Here is an 18,321-nt window from a genome sequence, read left to right on the forward strand (position 1 = left end):
TATCCACTGTATCACCTGGCTGCCCAAATGCTGAAACAGAATAGGGCACTGGATAAAAAACCATTTATGGATTTCCTTAAGATAATAATACCAAAAAAAAGATTTTAACTGAAAATAACAGCTTAATTGAGAATGCTATTGTCCCTCCTCCAGGGCTACAAATGCCTTTGGACATCATGACATTCTGACCCAACAAAATGGGTAAAGATTGATAACCCAGATATTGAATTAGGTGACCCAGACTTCTCCTGTCTCTAACCCAGACCTGCCCCCTCCTTCTCTGCTAGGAATGTGGAAACTGGCAATATTTTAACCCAATAAATTCCATGATACAAGAATATGGGAAGCATTTAGTAAAATAATTTAAAAATAATTTTTTTCAAGATCGGCTGGTCACACGGTGAGAGTGATGGATAGCAGATGAGTGGCCCATGTGCTTCACTGCCAGGTACCTTCACACTGTCCGGAGAAAAGCAGGAAGTCCCTCAGCATATTACAGGAAGAACTAAGGAAGGATAAGGACCACAGTAATACAGAACTCATAGGGAGGGAGGGGTTGAGATCCACACTATTAGAGGTTACTCAAAGAAGTCATTGTTCTATTTTAAAATATTTGATTACATGAAAAGAGAGAGAGAGACTTACATTAAGAATAGATTCAATATCCCAGTGAAAGGACTTGAATCCATCCAAGTCCATTCACTATCACCTTCAGATCCAAGCAACTTGATCAGCATCCAGGCTAGGAAAAGCAGCATAAAAGCCCAAGGGTGGGTGGCTTTGGAACTCATGAAACAACCTCTCTCCATGACCCCGTGCCCTGGGTTTTTGTCCCATCAAAATTTTTAAAAATTGTAAAAACTCATCCAGAGAAATGGGCATCTCAAACCAATTTTTATGATTTGGCCAGTCACATTTTTGACACCTTTATTATTATTATCCTCACTTAACCCTTCATGGAGCCAGGATTTCCACGGTAGGAATAATACCTCTGCCAATGCAAGGAGTGATCCACAGTTTCAATTCTTTTGTGACTGAGTAGATGGCCCTTCAGAGTTGCTTTGTTCCTGCTGCCCCCCCAAAAAAAATAGATTGCCTTTCTGGATTCAGCTGGACTGGTCTTCAAAGGGCAAATGGTCTACCCTCCCCTCAACCCCCACCTAAGGCCTATACTGAGAACTTTGGCCTCTAAGCTAGACCCAGCAGAATTTATGTGCTATTGGTGAAGACTTTAAGAAAGCAGGGCCCTTTTCTTGCTAAAATGAGCTGTCAGGACTTTAAAGGATTCTTAGTATTTAGTAGATGGTTACTAACATTGCTAATAATCAAAGAGTTTAATAAATAGGATGCAAGGGGCCTTCCCCTAACTTTCACATTTATTATCTTTAACTATCATCATTTACTGATTTGAGAGATGGCTAAAAGTAATGTCACTGGCTGGGTAAGTACTTAACCTGCAGAACCCTAAACAACTATAAGGTTGCCAATCTGCATTGGTCAAAGGAATTTTGTTAGGGAAATCAAACCTCCAGTTTAATCAAAAGATAATAATTTAAAATGGTGTCTTAGTTCACTGATAAGAAGGTCCTCATGGACTCTAAAATATTTACAGCCCCACCTTTTATGACAGCAAAGAATTGCTAACAAAGTTGATGCCCATCAACTTGGAAAGGGCTAAATAAATTATGGGACGGAAATGAAATGGAATGTTCCTGGGTGGGAAGAAATGATGAATGTGATGAATACAGAGAGGCATGCAAAGATCTACCTGAACCGATGCAAAGTGAAGTAAGCAGAACTGAGAAAACAACATACACAGTAACTACAACAATGTGAATGGAAAGAACAACCCAGAAAAAAGGAAAAGTCAATGTTTCAGAATTTTAAAGAACAATCATGACTTGAAGGAAGACACAGGAGAAGATACTCCTATTCCATCTCTTTGCAAAGGTGGGAGGTCCAAAGGGTTGTATTGAACGTATTCTGAGACTATTTGGTGTATTGATCAATTATGCCAATTTCCTCTTCTTTCTTTTTCATTTTTTGTCTAAAAATAATATTTGTAATATGGAGGCTCTCTGGGAAGGGGAAGGATATGAAGGAAATTATGGTAATTAAAAAAGAGAGAGACAGCTTATTGTTTTTAAACAAAAATATTTTAAAATAGTCTCCTAGAATGTATTAGAAGGAATCCTTTGAACTTCCAAACTCTGATCAACACGGTATTCAATCATGGCTTCAGAGAACCATGAGTGTGTGGAGTATCTCAGCATGAGGTGGTGGCCCCTGGATGTGGGATGGAGTATGCCTTCTTAGACAGGGACAATTTATTGTTTTTTTTTAACAAAGGGAGAAAAAGGGGGGTTGGGGGCAATCAGAGAAGGATTCTATTGGGAGAGATTCTAAAAGAGATGAGGACTTTTTAAAAATCAATAAAATATTTAAAAAGGAAAAAACAAAGGTGCAACATTTTGAATGCATCTAACCTTTTTTAGGTAACTTTCAGTAAATGATCTATTCATAGTGTCCTCAATACTCCATAGGCAAAATAATGACCAACTTCAAAAGAATAATATGTCAATTAAATAAATAATGCTTGCTGGATATTTTTTTTCATAAAAGCAGAGATCTGAGAGCTGGAAAGGGCTTTAAGAAGATCATCTGGTTCACTTTCCTGGTCTCAAAGTACATGAGATATTATCATCTTCATTTTAAAGTGACATGTGGAAGTTAAATGACTTGCCCAAGGTAACATGGCTAATTAAGTGACATAGTTTGAACTAAGTCCTCCTCCCCTTAATCCCTGATTCTAACAGTACCATATTTTCTGTCAATAAATTCTTAAGTTAAAGATGAGATATCTTCCATCAGACCTAAGCTATGCAGCCACTCAATGGTGCATAGGTAGGAGGACTTTGTGGGATGGTGATGTATAATCAATCTGATTTATGGATTGTCTATGATGAATTATTCATCTAAACAATGGTTTCCTGATTGGCATTTGCTAATTGGGGACTCTGTCCTTGAGGGAAGCAGGGCCACTCGCCTTTCTCAGCCCAGGCTTCCTCCCTCCCCGGTAAGATTGTTCATTTTCAAACTTGCCTGCCTTTTCAAAGGAGCCCTTTAAATGTCACAGACATTGATTTGACAAGAGGCAACAAGTCTAGAACCCAGGGTTGGGTAAAGGAATTCAATTCAATTCTACTCTATTCCAACAAGCTCTTATTAAGTACTTATTGTGTGTCAGGCACTGTACTAGAGTCTAAAGGGTACCAAGACAGAAACAAAACAATCCCCAGAACTGGCAGACAAGTCAGGAAACTGGAGGGCCAGTGGTTAGAGACAGACAGTATCTGTTTCAAAATCAGAAATCATAACAAAATGCAATATGGTGCTTACGAGCAGCAAAGCCTGGAGTTGAGACTGAAGGATCAGTTTGTGGCAAGAAGGAAGCATCTGAGCAAGGCAAAAGCATCACTTCAGTCTTTCCCTTCTGTCTACCAGGTTGCTGTTGCTGTTTAATTGATTAGTTATGTCCAACTCTTCATGACCCCACTTGGGGTATTCTTTCTAAAGATCCTGGAGTGGTTTGCCATTTCCTTCTCAGGCTCATGTTACAGATGAGGGAACTGAAGCAAACAAGGTTAAGTGACTTGCCCAGGGTCATACAACTAGTGTCTGAGTCTGGATGTGAACTCAGGTTCTCCTCACTGTAGGCCCAATGCTCTATTCAATGTGCCACCTAGCTGTCCCCACCTTACAGATACATGGGAGCATTCAGTCCATTTGTCAGAGATCTGGCCCTGCCCTCCAGATGGAAAGATCTCATCGCCATGCTATCAGAATTAACTTCTGTGGCAACAGATCAATGGTTTCTCCAAGAATCCTTGTCCATGGAACTCACCAATCAGTAGACTCTGAGGGAAAAGCCCAATGGGAAAGCCTCTAGAGAGATTGTGCTTCTGATTGCCAGCCAAACTACTGGAGTAAAAAGAGGAATTGCCCAGAGAAAGCTGCTCTCTAATTTAATTGCATCTGCTCAATTTGAACGCAGAAGCCACCTGTATGTGGGTGAGTGTCTGCATGGCTGGTAGCAAGGCACATAAACTTGGTCATTGGCAATGACAAGTGACACATCAGTTTTCTCTTCTTTGGGGCAATTTTTAGGGAAAAGTGAAGCATCCTGAAGCTCCCAGCAGGAGAAGTACAGAATGAAAATGGCTAGCAATGTTCAAGGATCCCAGTGGAATTAGGGTACCTACTACTGTACGTTCAGAACTCATTGAAGAAAAAAACCCTTACCATGGAATAGAAAAGATTCCCATTGCCCAACAGTTAGGTGTTTTTGTTTTATAGTGAGCTGTTCAAGGACTAATCAACAGAATAAAATGTCCTGTGTGAACTCTGATGGTTTCCATATATAAAAGAGTGCTGATATAGTCTGGAGCAGTGCCCTTTGGTGGACAGCAATGTGGACCAGAGCAGCAAAACCCAAGGAAGGGAAGGAATACTTCCCTGCCTTCAGCTCCCGGTGCCATTTCAATGGCAATCCACAGCAGTGCCAATAAAACAGCCAACCAGGGCCAAGGGTGAGCCTCCTGCTCATCCCAACTTTGTGCCCCAGAGTAATGGGAAAGGAAGTGCACCCTACTTTAGAAAAGAGGTGCCCTTTGGAAGCAGAGGCTTTTAAAAAGATTTCTGGAGATTGGGTCTATTTTGTACTGATCGGCACCATGAATTGTACCTCCACGGAAAGAGTTGTGTATCCTAGGAAGGAGGAAAAGCTGCATTTGAGAATGTAGCAAAGCTTTGGAATGCTATATCAAAACCCAAAGGCAGTATGGTGGAATGAGCGAAGCTCTGGAATTGGAGTCTGAGGAGAGAATCAGTGGGGTGCAGTGGGAAGAATCCTAGTCCTAAAGTTAGCAGTCCTCACTTCAAAATCTTACCTCTGACACTACATGTGCCTTTGGACAAATCACTTAATCTCTCCAGGCTTTGGTTTTCTTATCTGTAAAATGGGGGTGGGGGTAGGGGTGGAGGGTGGGAATGGGGATGTTGGACGAGATTGTCTTATAAACAACCCCCCTTCCATCTCTAAATCTGTGCTCCCATGATCCTAGGATTAGTCTTTGATCTAGTCATGGGTGGCACAGTGGATAGAGCACTGGCCCAGGAATCAGGAAGACCTAAATTCAAATCCTGACTCAGACACCTCCCAGCTGGGTAATCTCATGGAAGTCATTTAACCTCTGTCTGCCTCAGTTTCTTCATCTGTAAAAGAGTAATAGCACCTCCTCCTCCCAGAGTTCTTGTGAAGATAAATTGAGATATTTGTAAAATGGAGCAGCTAGGTGGCATAGTGGACAGAGTGCTGGACCTGAGGAGGACATGAGTTCAAATCCAGCCTCAGGCATTTATTAGCTTTGTGATGCTGGGCAAGTCATATAACCTTGTTTGCCTGAGTTTCCTCATCTGTAAAATGAGCTGGAGAAGGGAATGGCAAACCACTCTAGTATCTTTGCCAAGAAAGCCCCAAATGAGTTCACAAAGAGACAGACGTGCCTGAAATGGCTGCATAACAACAAATTTGTAAAAATGCTTTGCAAACGTCAAAGGGCCATATAAATGATATTATTGTGGTTTTCATGATTATCATCACTATTAATTATTACCAGTTACTAGGGGAGAAGGTCCTAGAGTCAGCATGTGGAAACTGTTAGGTGGCTGATGCAATTAGCTGGTAGGGATAGTCTAGGCTTGCCTTCTGGCTGCAGATGGAGGAGAAACGTCGCAAAGGAAGTGATGACAAACCTTGGGTACTGATAATCTAAGAGAGATAAGAGACAAGTGAAAAGGAAGAGGGGAGGGCGGTGCCACAGGCGGAAATGAAGAAGGCAATGTCCCCAACTCACAATGGGGCACACTGAGCCGGAGATGCTGCACTGGACAAGCAGAATGAGAGACAGGCAAAGGAGCCCTAACACACTGCCAAGAAAGTTGAGTTCAACTCCCTTATGTTACAGATAAGGAAACTGAGGCTCAGAAAAGTTAAATGACTCACCCAAGGTCACACACCACAGGGAGTAAGTAACAAGATTTGATCTCAGGTCCAGATATCAACCTAAGCTCATAAGAGAGATCAGGAGCTGCCCATGTAAGAAAGATCAGTACAGAGCAGATGGTTTTAGCCTTGTTAATGAATGAGATGCATGGGAGAGAAGAGAGAACACAGAGAGAGAGGAGAGAGAAAAGAGACAGGGAAAGAGAGAGAAAGAAGAAGGGGGAGAGGGGGGAGAGAAAGAGAGAGAGAGGAGAGACAAAGAAGGAAGGAAGGAAGGCAGGAAGGAAGGAAAGAAGGAAGGAGGGAATGAAGGAAGGAGGGAAAGAAGAAACAAAGGAAGGAAGGAATGGCACTAATAGGACCAGCCTTACTTAAGGAAGAGAGATACTTATCCTCCTCTGACCAGTGGGATGGGGTGGGGGGGGAAAGTAAGTGATCATGATGAGAAGCGCTAAGAAATAAAAATTATATAAATTAAATTACATAAAATTAAATTAAATTGACTAGATAAAATGTAAATGCTTTTGTACAAATAAAATCAATAAGAACAATCTAGAGAAAAGGGAGAATAGGGAAAATAGATTTGCAACAGATATCACTGATAAAATTCAGCTATGCAAAATATAGAGAGAATCAAAATAAACATCTAAGCCCAGAATCCATTCAACAAAAGGCAGTTTCCCCAGATAAAAGTTGATGGTCCTCCAATAGGCCCAATCTTTCCAGTGAAGAAGAACCTGGCAGAGCCTGTATTCCACATGCATAACCTTGGAAAACTCAAGGTCACAAAGATGAGGCATCATCACGGTAGGACTTTGACAGAAGCTCTAGCAAATATCACCAAGATTAAAATGATATGGTAGACCATAGAAGCTTGTCACCACACTGGATAAAAATAAAAGACTTTGTTAAGACCAGAGAGTTCTGTTCCAAATACAAGATCTCAAGATGGTGTATTCCCTGATTGATGTCAGCACCGCCAATGACTACTAACATATTGCCTTAAATAGCAAAAACACCAGTAAAAAATAAATAATACCTACATATATATACACATACACCTACATATATTTATGTATGTGTGTATGTATGCATGCATGTATGTAAAACATTTAGGACAAAATCCCATTTTGGTTTTTCGTATCATTTTGAGGCATAGAATGGGAACGTGGGAAAACATAATGGCAATATTCCCGACCTCATCAAAGCTGTCCCAACAGTCATCTCATCTGTTTCCTTATCTCCTAGTTGAGGTAAGAAACCATCGTAAGAGACCCATGAGTAAGAATCCTATTTTAAGACTCTCTCAAGGAAAGAGATTTCACAACCTCCTTTTGTAATCTCTTCCTATAAAAAACCATTGGCCTTATTCCCTGCCAGGATGTCCAAAGCAGTCCTATTTCTAGGAACCACGTCATCCAAAGGAATCCACTTTAACCTTGCCTTTAGAGGCAGCCAGTGCTTTCCTCATCATACCTAGGGCTTGTTTTCCCTAGCCCCAAAGGACTTTTTGCAGGTTACAAAAGCATCCAGATCTGGCAGAGTTAGACAAGGCCTGCAGAATAGCACTTGAAACAGTGCATGGCTCTAGGCAAAAGTCAGCAACAACAAAACATACACAAAATATCTTGGTCAATTCCTGGCCAGCTGCCACTGTCTCCAAGAGGCATTCCTGGGCATTCTTGGCTAGAATCCAACTGAGCCACTGAAGGAAAGGTTCTGGACAGGACAAAAGGGTTTGGGGAATGCCCAGCGGCGATCATAACAAGCATCACTGGCCAGAGCAAAAGAGAACAGCTGCCCTCCAAGGTCTCACCTACCACTCCCAGCACCTCTCTTAACCAGTGCCTAGTCACAGAGATGGAGGAACCAATCACTTGCATGTATCATGTAACAACCCCTTGAAGAAGCTACCCAAGGTCCCAAGAGCCCAAGGCTTCCACTAGTCGACTTCAAATTCCAGCAGAATTAATTCCATTCAGTCAACATTTATAGAGCAACTACTATGTGTAAAGCACCATCCTAGGCACTGAAGATGCAGAGATAAAATGAAGCATTCAATTCAGGAAGGAGATGGGAAAGGGTTCCTATCCTCAGCAGTTATTAACCTTCTCCCAACACAAATAACATTATATTTACTTTGCATACATTTTGTCTTTATTTATATACTTGTTTTTTCCCCAGTAGAATATATGCCCCTTGAGGGCGGGGGCTGCTCCACTTTGGCCAATGCTTAATAAATGCTGGACGATTTGAACTTCATCAAAGAGAATTGATATTAAAAAAAGTTTTTGCCCTCCAGAAATTCAGATTATACTGAAGAGCTCAGTATTGAAGGAAAAGAATATGCAAGATAATTTGAGAAGGGAGTGAACATTATAATTGGCCTTTATGTGTATCCTGGTCCCCTCAGGCAGCTAAATGTAGCTTATGGACCCCTTCCCAGGATGATGGTTTAAAGGCATAAAAAAACCACATAAGATTACACAAGAAACCACTTATACTGAAAAACAGTTATCAAAGTATTTTTTAAAAGCAAGGTCACCTTCATGATGTAATATGCTATCCTCCTCCAGATGGAAAGAAGATGGACTCAGGGAGGAAAATGAAGCATATTTTTCTTTTCTTTTCTTTCCTTTTGTGGGGGGAAGGAACATGACAAATGTGGGAATTTGGTTTGCTTGACTAAACATTATTGTAATGGGTTTCATTTTTCTTGCCTTCTCAATGGGTAGGAAAGGGGGAAGTGGAAGAGAAAGAATTCAGAGCTGAAAATAAAATTTAATTTAAAAAAATTTTTAATTAAAAAAATGGTTTAAAGCAGGGTCACAAACACCAAGTGAACAATCCCTGAATTATGGGGTCAGGAAAGGCATTCTGTAGGAGGCAGAGTCTGAGCAGACTCTTCTGAGGGGGAAATGTGCAACTCAGGTGGGCAGGAGAATCTCTTCAAATTGAGGATGATGGAATGGAACAATAAAGCGACCCGGGTGGCCACAGAGAAAAGTTTGTGAAGGAGAGCAGCATCCAGGAGAGTTAGACTGCAGCCAGACTGTTAAAGGATAGAACACCAGGAACTTGCATCCACATATCAAGAATCTGCATTGGGCCATTTCCCAATCTCCTATCATACCTTTCTAAACAAGGAGATCACTACATGTACAGAACAACTACTGCTCAGGAGGGCAACGCGTGCTGTCTCACACCTCAGCTTTGAAACAAAGGAGGCCATCCCTTAGAACAAAAAAATAAAAATATACTAGAGTTTGTCCAAAGGATAAGTAAGGCCCAGAGTGCAAAGACTTCTTTTTAATGTTAAAAGCTTTCAAGGACCTCCATGTGACAGTAGTATCTCCCCAAATTACTGGCTCCATAGGCTGGGAGCCACTGGCCAGCACAGAGGTCCAATGCATCCCTCATCATTCCCTTATTTATCCATCCATTCAACAATTATTACTATTATTATTATTATTATTTTGGAGAGGGGAGAAGAGGCAAGGCAATCAGGGTTAAGTGACTTGCCCAAGGAAGCACTCAATAATTATTATTGACAGTTGAGTCAACAGTATAGGAAATGGGCTAGGTCTTGAAATATTACACATTTCTAAGAATAAGGAAGTGTTAGTTGATGGGTACTTTTGATTAGACCATATTGGAAGTATGTTACATAGTTTTTAAAATGGAATACTCTAGGATTCTCCTCTCATAGTGAATATTCATTGCAGATTGGCCCTAACTCATCCAAGGAAACCTAGCTTTGAAAATGACATTCTCTAAGAAGCATTCCAATGAACAAATGGCTAGTCTTTGAGACAAAAGACATGCTATCATAGGATGTAGGGGAGTTTCCATGCCTGGAGGTCTTCTGGAAAAAAGAGGAGTTTCCATGCCTGGAAAGGGCAGGTATCTTGCCTGGGTAGTTTAGACTTTCATCAGCCTGAAGGCAAGACAACATCTTAAGGTGCTGCCGAGTCCTATAATATTCTTTCCACCCTCAGGGTGACAAATGATGACCGTCCATCTCTCACCTCCAGGCACTTTCTCTGGCTGTGCCCATGCCTGGAATGCTCTCCCTCCTCCCCTATGATTCCCCTATGATTACTGATCTCCCTGGCTTCCTTTAAGTCCTAACTAAAATCTTACCTCTTACAGGAAGCCTTCCCAACCCCTCTTAATTCCCATGCCTTTCCTCTATTGATTATCTCCTATTTATTCCATATTGTGCCTTGTTTGTATATATTTGTTTGCTTCTCTTTCCCCATTACGTTGTGAGCTCCTTGAGGGGAGGGGCTATCTTTTGCCTCTTTTTGTGTCCCCAGTGCTTAGTACAGTGCCTAGTACATAGTTGTTGTTCAGTCATTTTCAGTCATATCCAATTCTTAGTGACCCCATATGCAGTTTTCCTGACAAAGATACTGGAGTGGTTTGCCATTTCCTTCTCTAGCTCTATTTATAGATGAGGAAACTGAGGCAGAGTTAAGTGACTTGCCCAGGGTCATACAGCTAGTAAGTGCTTGAGGCTGGATTTGAACTCAGGAAGATGAGTTTTCTGGACTTCAGGTCCAGCACTCTATCCACTGCACCACCTAGCTGTCCTCTAATACACAGTATCAGATGCTTAATAAATGTTTATTGATTGAGTGATTGATTTATCATGTCTATATCTCCCTACTGAAACAAGAATCTTTCCTTTGACCATCTACTTTCTCTGGATTCATATCTCATCTATTTAAAGTAGGCTGTAAGCCTCAAACGGTCATTTATTGGGTCTTCTGGAGGGCTTAATAGCAACTCAGGAAAGGTGCTTGCCCACCGGGAGTATCCAATTAGGAGCACCCAAGCCAACGTGATAGCATGGATGAGGAAATTGTCAAAACCCTTGTTTAAAATGAAAGATTTGAACCTCCCTATGAAAATACTGAGAAAGAAAATACTATAAAAATATTTAAAGCTACCTCTTATATGTACCACTATTCATCAATGATAGAACCAAAAACGGTTTTTGCTTCTATTGACAATGAGAAAAAATAACATACACTCACCAAAAAAAACCTCCAAAATCAAAAACACAAAAACCCAGGGACCCAGCTAGCACTTATAGTCATACGACCATTTGATGATATAACAGCAATGTTACTAGCAGCTGCTGTGGAGGTATAAGAACAACAACAAGACCGACCACACCAGCACACAGGAGGGCTGCTAGCACAGGTTCTTTGATATGATTTTCTAAGGAAAGCAGCTTTAAGGGGTTTACAATCTCACTTTAATTAAACATACATATATCATTCACTTAGTTCCGGGGAAAAGGTCAGCACCCTGAACTTCAGAGAAAACACAAACAGAAATTATAAGCAGAAATTATATAAACAGAGCAAATAACACAAATCAGCAGACAGGGCTTCTGGCTGTCTATAGAAATACAGACATAGTTACCAGAGAGAGAAGCACCGATATCTAGGTTTTCAAAGCCAGGCAGCTCCTTAACAGCTACCTTCTTCAGAGTCAGAGGGAATCACAACAATGTTACTCAAACTCATGTGACTTTAGCTTTCTTGTGACTTAAGCAGGTCACCAAAGACTCTCAATTCAATCAGAGACTCTTGATTCAAACAAAGGCAAGACTTAATCAAAGGCACTTGATTGCCTTAGTGCTGAGAAGAACTCTAAAAGAAAAAACAGCAAAAAGTCCAACTTTGCTTGCCACTACAGATGAGCTCAGAAATGGAGAAATAGTTCCCTGATACTTTCATTTCATGGACTTCTTAGACAAGAATTCCTTTTTGCAAAAATGGTAGGTGGATGTCAGGATTATTTACTGTTCTCTTTGTAAAACATTGAGCTTTGGGAGGGTGGGAAGGGAGCAAGGTGAGCTCTCAACTTTATGGAAGGAAAGACTTTGGCCCAATTTGAGGTGAATTTTGTAATTTGTCTGTAGCCTCAGAAAACCTTCCATAATCTGGGTCTTACCTACCTTTCCAGTCTTCTTTCATATTTCTCCCCTTCCCATATTTGCCTCTAGTCTTTCCCATATACAATGTACCCTCTCCTGCCTCCATTGTCTTTGTGAAGGCAGTATCCCCTATATGGAAATCCATCCCCTCCCCTCTATTGCCTCGTCAAATCCCTAGCTTCCTTCCAAGCAGAACTCAGGTGCCACCACCTCTGGGAGGAGTTTGATGACCCTCTAATCCCAGCGTAAAGTGTTCTCACTCTTCTGAAATTTCTGTATTTCCTGTGTAAATACTTTGTATTTCATTACTTGTATCATTTCACTCCCCTCAAAAGAATGTAAGCTCTTGAGGGCAGCAGTGATTTCTCTTGTCTTTGAATCCCTTGGCAGTATCTTATCTAAAGTAGGTGCTTAATAAACATATATTGAAAATGTTGAATAAAAAGATTAAAAAAAACAAAAGGCAGGTTCAGTTAGGGGCATATCCCCAGAGAGCCTATAAATTGATGAAACGAGTGGGGACCACGACTCTGACCTTTGTATCTCCAATGTCCAGCACCAAGTCCCTATGCATAGGCACCACTGTGATTGATAACAACAATGGAAAAATAGCATATTTCAGGAAGGCATTTTATCAAAATTTATTTTGAGAGTTTGAAGGAGACAATCTCTTCGAAAATATTTTATTACTATCTTTTATTTTTACATTATCTTTTTTTCTTAATATAACCTCCCCACTCCCACACCCAGTAAGCTGTCCCTTAAAACAACAAGGGAAAAAAACAGTTCACCAAAACCAACCTACACATCAACTGAGTCTTCTGAGTAGAAGTGAAATATTCAACATTCAAAGTTCCCCACACATAATTTGCAAGGTAAAGAAAGAGATGTGTTTTCTCAAGTCTTCCAATGAGATATCAGACTCCAGGAGTAGTGACTAAGTTGAGAAAATCTCACCAGATTTAATAAAAATATTAGGGAGGCCAGGGTGGCAAAAGGAAGCATTGCCAGTTTACAGCAACTAAGAAAATGCACCTGAAGTGAGAGAGGCCCTATGCTGTATGAGTTAATACCATCTGCCCCTATCCACTAGCTGGGCCCTTCCTGGTGTTTCACATAGGTATTCCTGTTCTGATAGACTCCAGATTGTAATGAAATGAGAATTTTCTGGCTGTCAGGGAAAGCTGTAACCAAGATGAATATGCTCTTTAGTATAATCAATATTTTCCCACTTCCCCATCAAATGTTGTCGACTAATTCCTAATCTGGTTCTTCATTCTTCTCTCTCTCTCTCTCTCTCTCTCTCTCTCTCTCTCTCTCTCACACACACACACACACACACACACACACACACACACTACATTTAAGGATGACATTTTTGAGGAGCTACAAAGGCACCAAAGCCCTATTGGCAGGCCACAGAAGGGGACCATCAATGATGGAAAAGCCAACCAAGTCACTCAATTTATGGCTTCCAGACTGATGGTTTCCCACAGGTATGTCTAAGAAAATGAGAAAAATCAGCTTTCGTCTAAGAGCCCACACCATTCCGAAGATGCTGATGTGGCAGCCAGCAGGGTGCAGAAAGGATGCTGAGGCTAAGGGCAAGCCCAAACCTTCCCTTGGAGCCCTGTCAACAAGGCAGCTTGAACTCCTGCTTGTACCTTTACAAATCACCGTGGGCTTGATGTGTCAGTTTCCAACACCTTTGGTCCAAGAGTATGAAGGGCAGCTGTCTCCAATTTTCCTGCTGAATTCCTTCCTTGTCTTTTCACAGTCTGTTGCACCCCTCCCTTTTGTTACTTATGTACAGATTGATGGACAGACTATTAGGTGACAGACAAAGGAAGAAATGTCTTACCTTTAAATCTGATGTTTCAAGGACTAGGTATTTGGGATATGAAATCCCTCAAGATTTGAAAATAAGATTTCTTTGGAGTCTTTGATCCATGCTCAAAACTACTGTTGCTCAAAACTAGTTGCTGTGGGTCTCAGGAAGTGAGCATACTAAATATACCATGTGAATAGCCTAACTGCTCTGCTTCCATTATGGAAACAACATTCCTCCTTATCTTAAAATTCTACTGGTTAAATCAGAGGGAATTGATAGTATAATTGATAGTACAAAACTGAATTTTCATAATTATGACTCCAAGGTAATTCAACAAAGATTATCTTGTTGTTCAGTCACATCTGACTGTTTGTGACCCTATGGACCATAGCATGCCAGGCTCTTCTATCTTCCACTGTCTCTCAAAGTCTATCCAAGCTCATGTTTGTTGCTTCTAACACACTATCGATCTCATCCTCTGCCATCCCCTTCTCCTTTTGCCTTCTATCTTTCCCAATATCAGGGTCTTTTCCAATTAGTTCTGTCTTCTCATTATGTGGCCAAAGTATTTAAGTTTCAGCTTCAGTGTTTGACCTTCCAGTGAATAGCCTGAATTAATGTCTAAGTATTGACTTATTTGATCTCCTTGCTGTCCAAAGGACTCTCAAAAACCTTGCCCAGCACCATAATTTGAAATTCTGTAGTGCTTAGCTTTCCTTATAGTCCAACTCTCAAGCCATATGTTACTACTGGAAAAACCATAGCTTTGACTAGATGGACCTTGGACAGGAAGGTGGTATCCCTGCTTTTTAGTATGCTGTCCAGAGCTTTCCTTTCAAGACGCAAGCATCTTCTAATTTCATGGCTGTAATCACAATCTGCAATGATCTTTAAGCCTAAGAATATAAAATCTGACACTGCTTCCATTTTTCCCCCTCTATTTGCCAGGAAGTGATGAGACCAGTTGCTGAGATCTTGGTTTTTTATGTTAAGCTTCAAACCAGCTTTTACACGTTCCTCTTTCACCCTCATCAAGAGGCTTCTTAATTCCTCCTCACTGTCTGCTATCAGAGTAGTATTGTCTGCATATCTGAGATTGCTGGTATTTCTCCCAGCAAGTTTAATTTCACCAGTCTGGCATTTTGCATGATGTACTCTGCATATAATTTAAATAAATAAGGTTCAAATATACTGCCTTTTCATACTCCTTTCCCAATATTAAACCATGTTCCATGTTTGGTTCTTACTGTTGCTTCTCAACCCTCATACAGGTTCCTTGGGAGACAAGTAAGATGACCTGGCACTCCCATCTGTTTGAGAACTTGATACATTTTGTTGTGATGCACACAGTCAAAGGCTTTAGTGTAGTCAACAAGCAGAAGTAGATGCTTTTCTGGAACTCCCTTGCTTTCTCCATAATCCAGCAAATGCTGGCAATTTGGTCTCTAATTCTTCTACCTCTTCAAAAAGCCTGCACTTCTAGCAATCCTCAGTTCACATATTACTGAAGGCTAGCTTGTAGAATCTAAAGCATAACCTTGCTGGCATGTGAAATAAGCACACAATTCTTTGGTAATTTGAGAGTTCTTTGGCGTTGCCCCCCTTTAGGACTGGGAAATAAACTGATCTTTTCCAATCCAGAGACCACTGTTGAATTTTCCAAATTTGCTGGCACACTGAGCATAATACTTTAACGCACCATCTTTTACAATTTTCAATAGCTCATCTGAAATTCCATCACCTGCACTAGCTCTATCATTAGCAATGCTTCCTAAGGCCCACTTGACTTCATTCTCTGGGAAGAAGAAGAAATGGAGTAGTCCTCATAGTCAACAAAAAGGTAATAAAAGCAGTAGTGGGGTATAATCTCAAAAATGGCTGCATATTTGGTGGAATCCAAGGCAAACCATTCAATATTACAGTTATACAAGTCTGTGCTCCCACCACTGATGCCAAATGCCAAAGCTTATAAGTTCTATGAAGACCTACAACATCTTCTAGAAATAACACCAAAAAAAGATGTCACACTCATCATAGGAGATTGGAATGCTAAAGTAGGAATTCAAAAGATAATTGGAGTAACAGGCAAGTTTGACCTTGGAGAACAAAATTAAGCAGGGCCAAGAATGATAGAGTTTTGTCAAGATAACTCATTGGTTATAACAAACACTCTTTTTCAACAACCTAAAAGAACACTCTACACATGGACATCACCAGATGGTCAACATAGAAATAAGACTGATCATATATTTTGCAGCCAAAGGTGGAGAAGCTCTATACAGTCACTTGTAAAACAAGACTTGGAGCTGACTGTGGCTCAGATCACGAGCTTCTAATTATAAAATTGAGACTAATTTGAAGAAAGTAAGGAAACCCATCAGACTGTATAGGTATGACCTAAATAACATCCCTTATGAATATGCAGTGGAGGTGATGAATAGATTTAAGGGATTAGATCTGATAGATAAAGTGCCTATAGAACTATGGACAGAGGTTGGCAATGCCATACAGAAAGCAGCAACAAAAAAAATTCTAACAAAGATTCATCAGGCCCCTACTGTGTGAAAGGCGCTGGGCTAATCCTTGGGGAAACAAAGATGAACCACTAACTGCCCTCAAGGAGTTTACATTTTACTGGAGAGATACGATGTATGCACAGATAGGAACAGAGATAGAGATTGGACTTGAGACTTTCTTGGCATAGGGAATGTCTGGATGAGAAAATTCCTTCTATCTTGGCAAGTTGGCATCTTTTCTGTAATTTATAGCCTTAGAACACTGGAAGGTGAGGGACTGGCTCAGGGTCACACAAGCAATATGTGTCATAGGTGGGATTGGATTGGAACCGATGTATTTCAGGCTTCTTAGTCAACATTCTATCCATGATACCACACTACTCCTTGAGTATACCGTACAGACATTAAGTAAAAACAGGGTGTCCTAAATGTGTCAGGTCAGTTTTAAGTGTGAACTAAGACTTTCGGGACACCCTGTATAAACCAGACAGAGTGACACAAAGACACTTTAAAAGAAGAGTGGAGGGATGGCCTCCTGTAGAGGGGGCATTTGAAATGTACCAAAGAGAAAGCTAGGGATTCTACCAGGTGAACATCAAGATGGTGTACGTTTCAAAGATTGGGGAACAATTTTCAACTGTGAAAGGGCACAGAGACTCAAAGAATGAAAGCCTGCATTTTCCAAGAGCGACTAGATACTTGGGAGCTGCTTTTATTCCTGAAATACACAAGAACAGCCATCTCACATTTATCCCTCAGACACAGACATATACCAAGTGGATGTCTCAAGTGACAGCTTTCCTTCCATTCCAACTGGCCCTTGACCCAAGGAGGCAGGTTCCACCACCGAAGGATCAGTCTGGGTCTTAGCACAGTACCAGGTACTCAGTAGATGCTTCATAAGGTCTTGACAACTTGACGAGTTTATTGTCCAAGCTTTGAGTTTGGTCTCTTTTTTTCTCTCACTCTCATTTTTTTTATTAACTCCTTCCCTCCAACTACCTTTTATTTAACTACCATTTACTTTATTTTTATTCCATATATGTCCATATATGGCAATTTCTCTAAGAACAGTCATCTGTAAAATGAGAGGATTAGACTAGAAGATGACAACAATAATCAAACACACGGGTTATTGTTGTTGAGTCATTTCAGTCATGTCCGACTCTTCACGACCCCGTTTGGGGTTTTCTTGGCAAAGATACTGGACTGGTTTGCCATTTCCTTCTCCAGCTCATTTTACAGATGAGGAAACTGAGGCCAACAGAGTTAAGTGACTTGCCCGGGGTCATACAGCTAAGGAGTATCTAAGGCCAAATCTGAACTCAGAAAATGAGTGTTCCTGACCCCAGGCCTGGTGCTTTATCCATTGTACCACTTACATGCTATTTTAAGGCTTACAAAATGCTTTCCAAACATTACCTTTTTTGAGCCTCATAACTCCACCCTGTGGGGGCAGGTATTACTATTCCCAATTTGAAGATGAGGAAACCAAGGTTCAGGGAGTGTCCAGAGTCACATGGCTAGGAAGTGTTGGAAGCCAAACAAAATCCAGGTCTACCTGACTCTAAGTCCATCATTCTTTCCACTATACCAACAGTTCTCAAACGTTTTGTTCTCAGAACTCTTAGGCTCTTAAAAGCTACTGAAGATCCCAAAGAGCTTTTGTTTAAGTGGATTATATCTATCAATATCTACCATATTAGAAATTAAAATATGTTAGCACTATTATGGAAATAGTTTTGACATCATGGACTGCCCTGAGAGTCTCCAGTACCCCTAGGATTCCCCAGACCATACTTGAAGAACCCAATGAACTAATGAATATGCTACTTTTCAAGCATAGAAAGGTCACTAAGGTTGCTTCCTACTCAGTAATCCAACCTATTAAAGACTAGGAAGTCCATAAAAGGGCGTGCTATGCAGGGGGAAAAGGGATCAGTGGAAATGGAATTCA

General features: G+C 40.8%; 1 protein-coding gene across 4 annotated transcripts in view; it reads right to left on the bottom strand.

Moving 5' to 3' along the window:
- Positions 1 to 18,321, bottom strand: part of TNIK (TRAF2 and NCK interacting kinase) — a 436,634-nt gene that overhangs the window by 352,751 nt on the left and 65,562 nt on the right. The gene's annotated exons all lie outside the window — the stretch shown is intronic.

Source organism: Trichosurus vulpecula, chromosome 4, assembly GCF_011100635.1.
Source record: "Trichosurus vulpecula isolate mTriVul1 chromosome 4, mTriVul1.pri, whole genome shotgun sequence".
In the NCBI taxonomy this organism is placed as follows: Eukaryota; Metazoa; Chordata; class Mammalia; order Diprotodontia; family Phalangeridae; genus Trichosurus; species Trichosurus vulpecula.